The sequence below is a fragment of the Maniola hyperantus genome, chromosome 15, assembly GCF_902806685.2.
Source record: "Maniola hyperantus chromosome 15, iAphHyp1.2, whole genome shotgun sequence".
Taxonomy (NCBI): domain Eukaryota; kingdom Metazoa; phylum Arthropoda; class Insecta; order Lepidoptera; family Nymphalidae; genus Maniola; species Maniola hyperantus.
Window position 1 is genome coordinate 10,996,106 of NC_048550.1, and position 15,868 is coordinate 11,011,973.

The following is a 15,868-nucleotide window of genomic DNA, read 5'->3' on the forward strand; positions in this document are numbered from 1 at the left end:
CTAACATATTTTCTCTCAGTTTCTTTGTTAAGTTTATTTGTAACTTTATAGAGATAAAATGCAAGCTAATGATGATAATAACATTTAAATTAAAATAGCCATGCTTCATTTTTTTAAATCAGATTTCGTATTTACTATTTTTTTATTTGTGTAATTTAGTATCGCATTGTTATTGATCTATGCTCTTAACGTTAGAATTTAGAGCAAAGAGACTATGTAATGCGAAGACTAGAGTTGTGCACTCAAATCGAGTAGTTTGGAGTGAAATGGGCCACTAAGGTGATGCGCTGGAATCGCCGGCTCGCACCGATAATGCATTGTCCAGTTACGAACACCCCCGAAAATATAGCATGCGAAAAAACCGTCCACGCCACCTCCCGCTAGCGTTAATGTCCCCCCACCGCGCACTAAGCTTCTTTTTTTAATACATAACTTTTTTTCAAGATGCATTTTTACATGTTTCGGCCTAAAACTTTACACACCCAGCAGTGCGAGTCGACAAAAACGGTTACGCCTATCGCTGCTCGGATTTCTCTTTCCTGCCGCGGTAAAGCGTCGACCGGACGATAGTGGCGCGAGCGAAACAGCACCATCCGTGGCCACTGTTTCGTCTTAAACCAAGATTAAGGCTCTATTCCGCAATTTCAGACACAAATTCTTGTCTGGAACGCGTCGTACGTCAACGTTTGCTTTTCGAACTCTAGTCTCGAACGTCAACAACGTTACGCATTGCGTTTAATTGTTAAATACGGTTAGATGAAAACCAGCGGCGTCTGAAAGAAGGTGAACGATATACGTCTCACTCTAGCGTCCAGTGCGAAGGCATTCGCGCTACGACAATTGAGTTGAGTTGAATTGAATTGAGTCGGTTAAACCGTAAAAATGGTGCGGGCGGGCATAGTGCCGCGAGAAAGAGACGAACGAAAGGCGGGTTGGCCGAGACCGCTGCCTTCTTCTCTTCGACTTACGCCGAATCGCGACTAGTGAACGTCAGCGTTCTGACGTGGACGGCCGTATCGCGTTCGCCCGGGCTTCGTTTGACAGATAGAAAAAATTGTTTCGCGCGTCTTTTGACAGATAAAACTAAACTTTTTAGTGCGTTCGGAAACTGGACTGTATATTTTAGTGCTGTTTACTGGTTTTATGAAAAAGGAGAGATATTTGCAGTGTAATTACCGGCTTGGAGTGGCCGTTGGAACGATTTAGAGTGATGAATCAGCGAACGCCGGCTAATTAACAACGTCACTGTTACGAAAACAAATCTTAATACTTCCGACTAATATTAATCGAAAATTGTAAGTATTATCATTATAGAATTATAGTGTCCATAATGAAACAAAATGTTTAATAATTTAAACAACAATCACTAATAAATTATTTGTGTCTCATTAAATTTGTTTGTAATAAAACTACGTAATGACGAAAAAAAGAAAGTTATTATGAACTTAATTATTTCAAATTATTCAAACAAATAAAATTCATGTATTTGCACAAAATATAAAAAAACGCTTGCTTAGTTTGTAAAATAAGTAGAATCAGTGTGAAAAATGTCTTGAAAAACTTTGAGAAGAATTTGACTTTTACAAAGCTTACGATGCTTAGAAACTGTCAAAAAAGTTTGCTTATAATGTAGCGGATTATAAATTATAAACGGTATTGTTTTGTTTTGCTCTACCAGAGAGTAGTTCCGTAAAAAAATATTTAAAAAAATTCTCGCTCGACGTTTTGCCGCGTTTTGTGAAAAAAGGGAAAAACGTGATTTTTCTCGTTAAAGAGGAAAAGTTGGGCACTGGGCGGGGCGTCGAGCGAACAGCTGATTGGCGTAGCATGTGTCGGGTTTTTCTGTAGGTATTTTTTGTTCGTTTTGTGTTCGCGTTGTAGTGGAAATTTTAATATAGCCGGGTATATATGCGATAGGCCCGGTTAATATTGTTGTTATGTGCAGCCTGGAATGTTTTTATTCGAAATGAGCTAATGATTTTTTTTGTCAATAAACATTTTAAGTAGAGACACATTATTTTTAATTTTAATTATTTTATTTTATTAGTTAAATTCTGAGAAGGTAAATATTAGGTAATTAACTACAACTATTAATTGAAAAATAAACTTAAAATATTACCTACTTTATTAATTTTTTATTAAGTCAAAAGTAATAAAAAATTAAAATAATTCCTACCTAATAATTAAGTAATAATATTATGTAATAAATAATAAACCAATAATCTTTATCTATATCTACCTACCATTTAATTTTATTAATTATCAAAATAGAGAAATAGACTTACATAGGTAGGTACTTGCCTATAACTCAAAAATTATTATTAAAAAAAATTATGAAGATGAAAACTTATAAAACCTAAATTAATAATTCTAGTCAAAATAAGGTATACAGTAGGTAGGTACCTACCCGGCAGTAAATATTGTACATCGACCTTTGGAAAGAGATAGCGGTTTCATAGAGCGTCTCTCTATCGTTGAGACCGACAAAACGTCAGAGAGGTAGGTACTTATGAGTGACAGAGACAACGCTACGAAGCCGAAATCCCTTTCTAAAGGTCGATGTACCTACCTACCTACAGTAAGTATTTTCTGCCGGCTATTTTTACAAAAAAAAAAATTATTAGGTTATCTAGGATATCTAGGTTAGGTTAGTTATATTAAGATATCCAGGTAGGGATAGACCTACGTAGCCCTAATACGAGTAGTGGTCCGCGACAGGTTGAGATGGCAATCGGGGTATGAGGCGGAGGGACTCCCCCTGCACACCCGCACGTCACCCGCCTCGCCCGCACCAGGTTAGCGAGCGGGCTGTGCGGGTGTGCGGGGCGTTCCTTCCCCGATTGCCATCTCCACCTGTCGCGTACTATAGGTACTTGCATGATAGATAAGTTTCAAAGTTTAAAAAATCTGTAAAAATATTTTTTTCATTGCACGACATTTCATAGTAGGTACGTTTATACTGTACGACACCGACACGACATCCAGTCATTCATATTATATTTTCAATGTTACGTTTTTCGCTTCAAGTGAGCGTGTTCGGAACCAAACCTTGTGATGAGACATCGTATAAGAAGTAAGAACATCTTAATTGCTTATATGATTTTTGACACTGCCCATATCACAAAATATTATTATTATTATTATTTATTTATTATTTAATTAGAACGGCCATAAAGCCAATTACACTAATTAAACTACGAGTACAAACTAACATAAACATACTTACAAAAATTGTTAAAATTATAAATTTTAAAAAGCAAAATTATAAATTTTCACAAAAGTGCAAGATCTGACCCATGAGGTCAGCCCATTTGTCAGCAAATATGAATAGGTATAGGTAAATAGATTTTAGACAGTTGGCAAAGTTATTAAAACACATATTTTAGCATTTAATTAAGGCAGATAGAATCCACTTGTCTTTATTTTGGCAACCTAGCGTTCACTAATTAAAAAAATTAAAAAGTAGGTAGGTAGGCACTTTTTGCACTAAAAACTTTTAATGATCTCTATCTAATCTAGGTACGAACTTACTTTGCGAAGTAATTGAAGTGTTAAAAATTAAAACAAGGTGTCGCCAAATGCCTAGGCAGTATTAAATGACTATAGTTCTGAATTCTGATAGGTACTTAGGTCTCAATAGGTAACTTGTACGAAATGAAATACCTACCTAAGTATACATTTTTGGTGTAGTATAGTGCGCGACAGGTCGAGATGGCAATCGGGGTATGGGGCGGGGGGGAACCTTTCGGAATTTAGTCCGCTCCTAAACCAATTAAAAAATTAAAAAACATGAACCCTACCAAAAAACAATCTAAAATTTTCACATTTGAGAATGGTGGTGGTGAAGTCTGCCAATTCGCACCTAGTACGGTAGGTAAGTACCTAGATAAAATATAAGCTAGTCCCTTAGCAAGTGAATTGGGATGAAAAACAAAACCGAAGAACTCCTAATTTCAAAAGGATATCGTATCAAAGACCTGAGAGCTAAGACTATCAGATACAGAGTGACGATCGATGACACTTTCTCATTACTGGCTAAAATGCATAGTTGCAGCAAGTACCTACCAAAAATTCAGCCAATTACAACGCAATTGTGATTGTAGCAATGATAGCTTTTGTGCTAAACGGGCTGGCTAAAATCCAAGTCAGTCAGTAAAAAGCAAATAAATCAAATCTTAAAAACAAATCTTCCAAGTTCACTTAGCACCAGATGAGATTGCATCTGAATAAAAAAAATCTGTTTGAATGGTATTATTTTCAAACAATGTTGGTGGTCTACCAAGTAGGTTTCCCATCTTAACAAAATCTATTTCTATCTGATCACATCATTATTCTACTAAACTCTCATTGGACTAAATTAGTATAACTCTTGTGAGTCACTACTTAGTTGTGGACTGTTTATTGTTGTGAATCACTCACACCAATTGCGCTGGGCCATTAGACGGAGATTGTTCTAAAATGCAATTAATATTTCGTATAGAACTGAGACTTATAAGAACACTCAGCGGGCGATGGAGAAAGCTAGAGAGAAATGAGGAGATCTGTAGGAGAACTAGAGTAACCGACATAGCTCGACTGGTTGCGAAGCTGAAGTGGCAATGGGCAGGGCACATAGTTCATAAAACCGATAGACGTTGGGGTTCCAAGGTGCTGGAATGGCGACCTCGCACTGGACGCAGTGTTGGAAGACCCCCCACTAAGTGGACGGACGACATCAGACGAGTCGCAGAGAGCCGCTGCATGTGGAAGTCCCTACAAGAGACCTATGTGCAGCAGTGGACGTCTACTGGCTGATGATGATGATGATATATTTATGTTTCATAGGTACCTATTGTATACCACCTAATATGCATAATGCAACTGATCCTTAATCGAATAGAGTTCTATCAATGTATTCGAAGCACTTAACTTCATTGTCCTAAAAGGGACATGTAATTCTTCTGGTCTTTTTGCCAATGGATGATTGGAAAGTTAATTGGACCCTGCTCCTACAGAACATTCAAAAACAAGCTACCTATCTATATGATATCTATCTAGTTTAACGTAAATAAGTAGAAAACATCTTACAATTTTACGACAAACTGAATACCGTCTGACATCAAGTTTTATAACCGTTCAAACAATTACGTCTAATCAGGCCCAACTTCTTTCCCACTCTCGTCGATATAAAAAGAACGAGTGTGAAAAGGACAAATGTAGGCGACTCCGCTACGCCCATCTTTGTCTAATTGCTTTTATTATTTTAAGGCATCGTAATCATTATGGCTGCAATAAAAATTGTAATTACTTCTCATTAGTTCAATTAGGAATTTTCTAGACACGGTTTAGTTGATTATGATGATTGTCAACAGTCATAAGTAAAATTTTACTAATAACTATAGATAATATTCTAAGATTACAGATAGTAAAATATGTCAGTCTATTCGTTCGATTGCACAAATTGTATCCCAAGAATAAAACAAGAGCCGGTGGTCAGATTCGTTAACTCAGTTAAACAACACTGGAATAAACCTATAAATAGAGTTTTATTGTTGTTAAAATGCACATAGTCATACGTCTTGATTAACTAACTCATTCATTCAGTCTAGGTCAGCTTTATAAAAAAAGTAGAGATTGCAATAACTTTACAGGAAAACTTGTCACCTAAACATCTTAGCATGTCACCATATTACAGTCAATAAATAGAAGACCTTTTTCAAAATACAACACTTATGAAGAATGCGTTCTTCTTTTAGGGAAGTTATCTTCTAAATCTTCTAATATGTATCAATATACCATTTTCATATTACCATTTTACAGCAAGTTTACAATAGGTAATAATATAATAATATACTACTCAAAACATCTACTATTTACTATTACACATTACTCCTGGTATTACTTTTATTTTTTCATCTACATCGAAATCTCATTTTCGTTTCAAAATGACAAGTACGGTATTCAGAAAAAAGTCTTCCATAGCTATGTTATCTTCACTCAACTCACAATATCCTGGTATTGTAACAGTGTCAACAGTCTGGCGCCGGTGGTCTCTTAGTGTATAAAATAGGCAAGGGGACTAACAATTGAGTTAAAGCGGGACACTTATTCAATATACAAGCCAAATACTTTTATATCTTGTACATTTGGTAGTAGGCAGGTTTTGTTAATTCAAGTCTTCGAATCATTATCAGCTTCTTATTCTTTTTGAGAATCTGAACTGAACAACACTGGTATACAGGATGTAACCAGAACGTACGCTAGCAAAAACATAGCGTTATTGTTATGCTACCTAAAGACAATCCAATACCAATAACCGTTTGCCTCATTTTGTAGTTTTAGTGATTTAGTATTTTTCAACCCCGCAACGTACAGTGAGGTATAGGTAAGTGTTAATTTATTGTAATTAAAATAAAGTTTACATTGCCCACGTGGATAGCACGTGTTTCCGTGTAAAAGTCTCCTTTGTCACGAGGATCGTGTCAGTGAAGTGATGAATGCGGCTGGGACATGCTTGGGGCATGGGGGTCAACGTAGTTTGAAATGCGCACGTTGCCCAATGCTGTTCAGGCATTGGGAAGTTCTGGTCAAATAAAAAACTCACATATACATTTGAAAACAGAACGTTTATTTTTTGGCGTGTAAAAAAATGGGAATATGTAAGTTTGCGTCACTACTATTTCAAAAAAAATCTTGGTTGTTATCAACTAGTACCGAAAGAAGTTTTACTGTGTAAGTGTTAATTTACTGTAATTAAATAAAGTTTACATTACCCACGTGGATAGCACGTGTTTCCGTGTAAAAGTCTCCTTTGTCACGAGTATCGTGTCAGTGAAATGATGAATGCGGCTGAGACATGCTTGGGGCATGGGGGGTCAACGTAGTTTGAAATTCGCACGTCAAACAATACTGTTTACACGACTGCCCAAAAAAGGGTGAAATGTTTTCATGGTTTATTTATGTATGAGTTTCTTTATTTCACCGTAACTTCTAAGTGTCTGAATACATTTGTATGTATTGTTAGAATCTTTACATCATACCGAGTGACACTGATTATCAAACAATCAAATATGGCGACTGTATCCGCTAAGAAAGGATTTTTGTAAATTCAATTACTAAAATCATACAATAAGGGTTTGAAAGTATAGTCGACGCGGAAAAAGTCGCGGGCATATAAGCTAGTTATAACAATATGGACAGACATATAGGCACTCAGTCGCACCTGCTCATATTAGTACAGTACGCGGCAGAAAATAATGTACATCAACCTTTAGAATAAGATAGCGGTTTTGTAAAGCATTATCTCTGTTGCTGAGACTGACAAAACTCACATAGGATAGGTATCATTAGCAGTCTATGAAGCACATCATAAAATCAGTTAACTAAAACTAAGAGAGAAAACTTAGTTACTAGGTTAGGTACGTACGCGAGTGAACCACGTGGTTTGGTTAAATTTCGCACCCTCCCCGCTTTGCCCCTGGTGCGAATGCGTAAGCGAAGGGGTTCGCGATGCTATTTCGCGTCGGCCGTCGAGACTCGAGCGTGAGAAAGTATAGTTAGGCAAGAAAATTTATTTGAAACTAGCTACCCCGGCGAACTTCATACCGCCTAACAGTCGATTCTTTTAGATTTTTCTCTCCGAAGAACCATCTTTAGAACAATCCTCGTTCTTTAAGGAATATTATGAAAAAAGAATTAGCGAAATCGGTTCAGCTGTTCTCGAGCAACACATTCAGCGATTCATTTTTATATACATAAAGAGATTTTTATAACATGTGGGATTGTTTAGTTAGTTAGCGTTGGAAAACTCACGAAACTATATCAAAAACTTAATTTTAACGATCAATGAAGCGCAGAAAGGATCCTACTAGACTTATTATTGTTCACTTCTTTATAATAGCGTCGATTCTGATGTCTTTCTCTAAACTAAATTTAGAGTATCTGCATCTTTTATTTTTTAATATTGCTAAAAAAGGACGGAAAATGAAATTTAAATTAAGAACCGTTTAGTGATACTCTACAAATTTAAACACTGCTCAAGATTGTTAAAGTCACGAGGTTTGACAGTTTTAAATTTAATTGAGCTTGTCTGTCCTTTTCTTAAAATATTTTTTTTTTTTTAAATTATTCTCTTTAATAATGAATTCTAGCCCCAAAAACTGCCACTATATATTATTATAAAATCACATCACTTTATTACTACAGTCCAAGACCCTATTGAAATACTCGGGTTAATGTAAAAATAATAGTCACCAAATTAGATTTAATAATAGGTATAAAATGGCTATAACGTTTCTGAATAATCACACAAAGTTACCTTCAATCTGACCTCCAGTTAATTGCTATTTTAAAATTAATTCAATAATTAATTTAATGACACATAATGACATCAGTGCAAATTAACCATTAAATTAGAGTCGCATAATAAAAAGCTGATTGTTTTCGTAAAAACCTTGGATGATTGATTTTAATTAATATTTACGATTATAATATAAGCAAAGCGCACGAAAATATAGGGAAAAATATTATTAATATTATATTTTATTAGATCAACTTATCATTTGTAGAGTAAAAATTTTTTACCAGATAAGGCTAGCTTTAAGTTTTATTGTAATATATTACCTACATTTTTTCATTTTTCAGTAATGAATTAAAAAAGATTGAATTGTTAAATTTTTAGAATTACATTTAACAGTGTTTTCGTGTTTTAGCCATACATTTTGTAAAAATAATCATCATCATCATCATCATTAACCCATCGCCGGCTCACTATTGAGCATCGGTTCCTCTCGGAGTGAGAAGGGTTTGACCATGGTCCACCACCCTGGTCAAGTGCGGCCACACAAAAATTTGGCAGACAAAATTTAATAAAATAATCTAAATATATAAAACCTTTATAAAAGGAAAAGGTGACTGACATATATCAACGCACAGCTTAAACTACTGGACGAATCGGGCTGAAATTTGGATTTCAGATGGCTATTATGACGTAGATATCCGCTAACGGCTAAGGATTTTTGAAAAGTCAACCCCTAAAGGGGTAAAATTGGGGTTCTAAATTTGTGTAGTATTCTTAACCAACTAAAAATATGAGGAGATTCACAATTCGGTGCAAAGTTTTGTACAAAAATATTCAAATATTTATCCAGGCGGGGCAATTCTCTAACTCAGTGATTGACACTGAACGATATCCATCGAGCTCATTCGACATTTATTTTTAATCCATTGAAGGTTTTCTATGAAAAAATATTTTCATAACACTCAGTGAAACAGCAATGTAGAACCAATCAATGTCACTGTTATCGAACCATCCCGCATGAACGCAAGCGACGAAAAATCTGAAGTTATAGTACCCCGGTAAACTTTACTTTGAAGCCTCTTACTTTGTACAAGGTATCTTTAAATTTTCATGAAAATAGATCAAAAATGGAAAGCTAAAGATAATGTTATTTGTATAGAATTTGTAGCAATCAAATTAGCCCCATCGTGCCACACAAAAAACATTTTGAATAATTCAAAACGAGAATGAATTTTATTTCAAACAATGAATTTTTTCCCTTCTAAATTCTCAAAGTGTTATTTTGACAACAAATCTATCTAACGTAACGTTAGTAACGATATTTTTTCGTTCAACGTTATTTTATTAACGTGCAGAAAAGATCAAAATAATATGTGCAATAGTTTTCTTACTTACTGAACACACACATTACTTTTTTTTCAGTAAATCAGATGATTTTTAAAGACAGATTTAGGGCTTCAAAGTTGAGTCTCTTATTTATTTCATTAAAACTAGGTGCGGGAGATTGGTCACTACAAAATAAATTTTGCAAATAATAAGATACTACATTAAATGTCAGCACGAAAGATTGATTTATTTTAAACATGTATTCAATTATGTGAAAATCCTTTCTATAATGGTAAATTTGGAGCTTGAAATCATAGATTTTTCTAGTTCAAGCGATAGTGCGCCCTTAACGTAATAAAATATGGGTTATTCAATTCATCCAAAGGGAATTAACCAGTTGTTTTTGTTTGCCACAGTCACTGCGCTGAGTTCCGGACGGCGGCAAGCTGTTTTACCCCTACCTGAAAACGTCCTCCCTACAACGGGACTTTCTATTTGCCAGTGGCTCCGGTAAGTCCATTATTGTATTATGGAAAATCTTTTTAGCTCTTCGAACTGACTACAACTAAGCTAAGCTTATTTAGTCGTAGATATTTTTGAACATGAACTATGACTTATAGCTTTCCTGAGGGGCGATTCGCTAACTCAGGATTCAGCACTGAATGATAGCCACCGAGTTCAGTTGACATTTATTTTTAATCCATTGAAGGTTTTCTACGAAAAATTACGAGTCCAAAGGCGTCGTCGGACTGTTGTGTCTCTCTTTATACTGCCTCCATGCTCCATTGGTAACTCCATGTTACTACTAAAATACTATACTTTTAACCATTTTAAACTCCATGTGTAAACATTGAGTTTAAAATGGTTAAAAGTTTATTTTTTTTACTTTACATTTATTTGTTTTACGCATAATATTATGAGAAGGTTAGAAAACAATATTTTAGATTCTATTTACTTAACGCATAGAGTTATGAAAGTTTAGAAAATAATATTTTAGGCTCCACCTATTATATTATGGAAAATGTTTGTAGCTTTTCACGATCTGAAAACAAAGTTAGAACGTAATTAATTTTTTTTCCATAATTGTTATGCCTGTACCTAGCACTTTTTAGTTTAATTAAAATTCGAAAAATATTTTAGTGAGTCCTGTAAATATTTTATTTTGTCAAGAAAACCCTGAATTCTGAGGATAAACTCATAAAGCTTATTGAACTGAGAACTCAAACCTAATAACAGTTCTGATTTAAGTCTATATGGTTCTGTTTATTTTAATAACCGTGAGTTTGCATTGGCAAAACATTTACATAAAAATAAGCCTTAAGGGGACTCAGTTCGGTGCTTTCTCCATACAAACGTAGGAGGGAAAATACAACAATATTCGATATTGTACGCACAAAACTAAGAATTATATTGATTTATCTCGTCGTTATCTAGGTTCAATGATATCTAAAACATTGAAAAAAATATTGATTTAAAAGTTACGAGCCTCAAAAGATTCCTATTTTAACACTAAATTTATGACAACTTTGGGCGTAAATAAATAAGATTAGGGATATGAAAATTGTAAAACAATTTATCATTAGACGTAGTTTATTTATTCATTAGTTGAAATAACTTTACTTTGCAAACATAAATTCAGTAGTTTTTTCTCAAAAATACTTTTCCTAAACCTTTTTCGCGCGTTTGATTTCAGTGATAATCATCGTGCCTCTCAACTTTCTCATACAATGTCAAGTGAAAAGCAAACACGTTACCCACGTGCGCTGCCAATTTCGGTCGAGCGTCCTGCGTCACCTTAAGCTCTATTTTCTGTTAATATGCCAAACTGCATTTGATAGTTTGTTGAACTGCACTTTCGTCATCCGAGTTCTCTCCGTCATCCGTGAGAATACCAGCGATTTTATCTACGACATATGTCATTAAGCTCCCATACAAAAAAGAACGTATTTTCACGGACTCGTATCGTATGAGTGCGTAACCGCCGTAACTTGTTGGACATTTCATTGAGAAAGATCATGCACTTATCCGACCCGAATCCGTGAAAATACGAATTATATAAAATGTCTACGTCATATGTCATAACTCATAAGCTACCATACAAATAGTTCTATGACTACCTACTACGGAACGTATTTTCACGGACTCGGATCGGATGAGTGCGTAACCGCCCTAAATCTTGAAAGTAAAGCTCATTTAGCCGATAGAAATACAATGCTCAAGAATTGAAATAAGTGCTTTAAATGCGGATGTTCAAGCTAATTCTGTACCATATTTCATAAAAATCGGTTAAACTGTTGGACCATGAAAAGCTAGCACACAGACAGACACACTTTCGCCCTTATGATATTACTATGGAGGATTAGTTGATAGAGAAACATTTTGTTTCGAATTAATTCGACGTGAAACCATTCACATTTTTCCGATACGATATCGAGGCAATGTAAAATGTGTGAGAATTAAAATGTGATTTTCGCGGACAATATTATGAAAGGTAACTAAGTTGTCCATACATTTTACTAAAAAAAGATTCAAGTTATTTAGCCTTGCCGCCGCGCCGCCACGCCCGGCTGTAGTAAGTCGATTTAGTTTTCTATTTATAACGTTTTTTGCTGATGGTACTAAAACCAACCGCATACAGTTTTAATATGTAATTACTTACCATGTTATTTATAAAAACATAAAAGTGTCTATTTTCATTTAATTATAAAACACTGTCAACCGTTGAAAAATGTCAACAGTTTTAAAAACCGTCATACAATAATTTTTCACTTCAAATAGATAGTCACAATAAACAACATCTTAATTATTATACACTAATAAATTACTTATAGGTACGAATAATTTTCTACCGAATGTTTTTTGTTGACGTTACTCCAACAATAAAAAATATGTTGATAGTTAACAGTAATTATAGAGTAAACTACCATCATCTCATTATTACATAATTTTCTACTTCAAATAGATGTTAAATATTAATGTCAACTATTATTAATTTTCCACCAACAGTTTTTTTTGTCGACAGTACTGCACATGCTGATAGTTTAAACAGCAATTATAGAGTACCGTCATCCCATTAATTTTCACTTCAAATAGATATTAATGTCAACTAATAAATAACATTAATTTACCACCGACAGTTTTTTTGCTGACTGTACTCAAATAACACACATGTTAACAGCGATTATGCCGTCAATGCATAAATTATAGCCAGCGTTAATGATAGTTCCACATCTGTGAAATATCTTCGCTTAATCTTAAGTTAATCTTCGGTTATCGTCCCTCTAATATCGGAAGGGATTTCAAAACCATAAAAATTGATGTAAACGTATGTTTATCTATAAAAGTTTATGAGTAATTTAGAAGTATTACCGCTTATTTACGCTCGTAATACCAATACGCACTATTACTACGTAACTGTATGTTTACTTTAGAATAATGAAACGATTAAAGAAGCTGTTAAGAAACTTTGTTGGATCAATTTTATTATAATGGATCATGAATGGATCAAAAGTGACTTATATCTGTTTTTAAGGACCTTCCTATGTACTATATTTTAGTCTGTTTCTTGAAAATATTTTTTATATAAACGTAAACAAAATGTTTTATCTACGGCTGGAAGGTAGATATATATATTATCTCCTTTTGTCTACTTTTTGCTTTGCAAATTCATTCAAAAACTGATGCCTAAATCATCAGAAGATGAACTGAATATAATATCTGGAAAACAGAAATTTTTTGGTCATCGAGTAATCAGTCAGAGTAGCTTTCCTGTATTACTTAGAAGACCATCATTATTAAGAACCAATTTAAAAAATCAAAGGGATCTTTTAAAAAACGCTCAGTAAAAAAACATCAAAAAAATGCCTTTGAAATTGTACCCATAAATGTAAAAAATGTAATAGCTGTATCTCTTTTATCATATTTTTTTTCTTAAATTATTAGACAACTGCGAAAGCCTTTTTTTTGATTTCGATCAGTCATTCGCTAAAATATTAATATTTACCAACGAATGCTAAGTAACCAGCCTTTCCGATAAGTGAATCACAATTTCACCGCACGCCCGATTAGATCTCCGAGAAACGCTCATAAATCCCTACAGCGGTTCTGTTTAGTTTGGAAGCTCCCAATCCAATAATTATACGATAATTCATACTTTAATAAATACTAATAAATCGTTGCCACACCGCCGCATTATCCACTATTACACGATGTAATTATAGCCAATAAATTACCAAATAATACATCAATCAGATGTGTTATAATTTTATTTTATTTTTTTTCACCGCTCGGCTCGGTTGAGGCAATTTTATTAAAATTATACGCTGGTTAAATTGGGGTAGCTGGAGGCAACAGAACTTAATTATATAGGTAATGTTTAATGATATATTCTGATAATAAGCTACCTCATCTTTCTTGGGTATAAATCAAATATTTCATTAAAATTCGAACCGCTTACAACCCTTCATTGGAAACTGTTATTAGGGTTAGGATAGGATTGCTTGCGAATCCAAAACACCCGGACTACTTTCCGATGGATAGCATTATCGCGACGTTGATGAATGGGATCGATTTGGTTCGTATAATTATTGTATTTTTTGCGGGCCTGGTTTACTGTAATTCGCGAATTTTGTTAATTGGGAATTAGGTGGTTAACGGGTTAAGATGTAAAAAAACGATGAGCTTTATCCTTTGAAGATAAGATTTAAAGATACACATAAATAATTTTATTGTTATAATAGTTTTTTCCGTAATATGTATAATCGATGCAGGATTCAGGATTCAGATAGGTATTCTTTTCGGTGCGAGGTCACGATTCTAGCGCCTTGGAATCGCAACGGATCTATCTATCGGATTTTCAAACTATGTGCCAGCTGCCACTTCAGCTTCGCAACATGCTGAGCTATGTCGGTTACGTTGGTTCTTCTACGGATCTCCTCATTTTCCTTAGAATTTAGATACGCATGTAATATAATACAATTAGCCTCAATAGTTCAACGGATAAAGGAGTGGACTGAAAACCGGAAGGTTGACGGTTCAAACCCCGCCCGTTGCACTATTGTCGTACCTACTCCTAGCACAAGCTTGACGCTTAGTTGGAGAGGAAAGGGGAATATTAGTCATTTAACATGGCTAATATTCTTTAAAAAAAATACTGTACATGCTCGTCGAGCAAGCTTTACAAAGCAATGCTCAATGTCGAGCATGCTCGCACGTGGAGCCCTAGCATTAGTGTAAACTGTAAAGAGTTTTCTACTCTGAACCATGTCAGACCCTCGCTCATGTTTAAACCTTGCTTCGGGCGTAAGTTTGCATTTAACACCCTTGTTCAATAAATTATAATACGCAATTTAAAAAGTTCTATTTTTTATTACTTGTAAACGACAAGGCTTGTAATTACTTCATAGCACATGAAGTTTGATAAAAATAGTGCGTATAATAATTTCACGACAAAAAACATACCTAGAAAATTTCCCGAGTCCGAATCCCAGGTTTGCAATTTTTACATCTACTTAAGTTAATAAGTTTACTGAGTGATAACATAATAATTATTCTGTAATTGACTTTTGCTATCATAATTATTATAATATGTTGGTTACATTAAAAACTCGGAACGGTCATTAATACGATAAAGCCACTGCATTTAACGTAACGTCTAGTGAGTAGTGACTATTTTGGGAGTTGCGAGGGAACAGAAGAATATACATACAAAGTCGTGCATGCTTTATTTATGCTGGATAAAAAAGGCGACAAGGTATTTTGTCGAGCAACATGTTGCTATATAGTGTAGATTCCCTCCACGCGACAAGCGCCCGCGTTGCGTCGCGTCGCCTCGGGCGGTACGGTCTGCATAAAGATTACTCATTCAATAAATTATAATATGCAAATTATTAAGCTTACCTTTTTTGCATTCATTACTTGTAACTGATAACATTTTGTAATTGACTTTTGTAATCATAGGTTAGTACCTATGCTATAGTAAATACTAGCTTTCTTTTATTATTCGACTTCACTTCATCTACCTTTTAAATAATTTTGGAATGACAGAGCCTATGAATATGTAAATGGAAGGCAATGTAATTATTCTTGAAAAATTACGTGCGTATGACAGAAATACCCTTAGTAAAGGTTTTCATGAGTCTCGACTCTCGATATCACAACACATAATATTATCCCCCCTCCCCCGCCGCACTAAGTTCGTTTTTGTTCAGGCTAATTTACTACTGTACAAATTTTCATACAGTTTTCGTCAGTAGAAAGAGGGAT

General features: G+C 34.5%; 1 protein-coding gene across 6 annotated transcripts in view; it reads left to right on the forward strand.

Moving 5' to 3' along the window:
- The first annotated feature begins 976 nt into the window (after positions 1-976).
- The window catches only part of LOC117988842 (POU domain, class 6, transcription factor 2-like), a 226,847-nt gene continuing 211,955 nt past the window's right edge, over positions 977-15,868 (forward strand). For all 6 annotated transcript variants that reach the window (XM_069503628.1, XM_069503633.1, XM_069503632.1 and 3 more), the window contains exons 1-2: positions 977-1,295; positions 10,021-10,114. The gene's annotated coding sequence lies outside the window, so the exon portion shown is untranslated. The remainder of the gene's footprint in view (positions 1,296-10,020; positions 10,115-15,868) is intronic.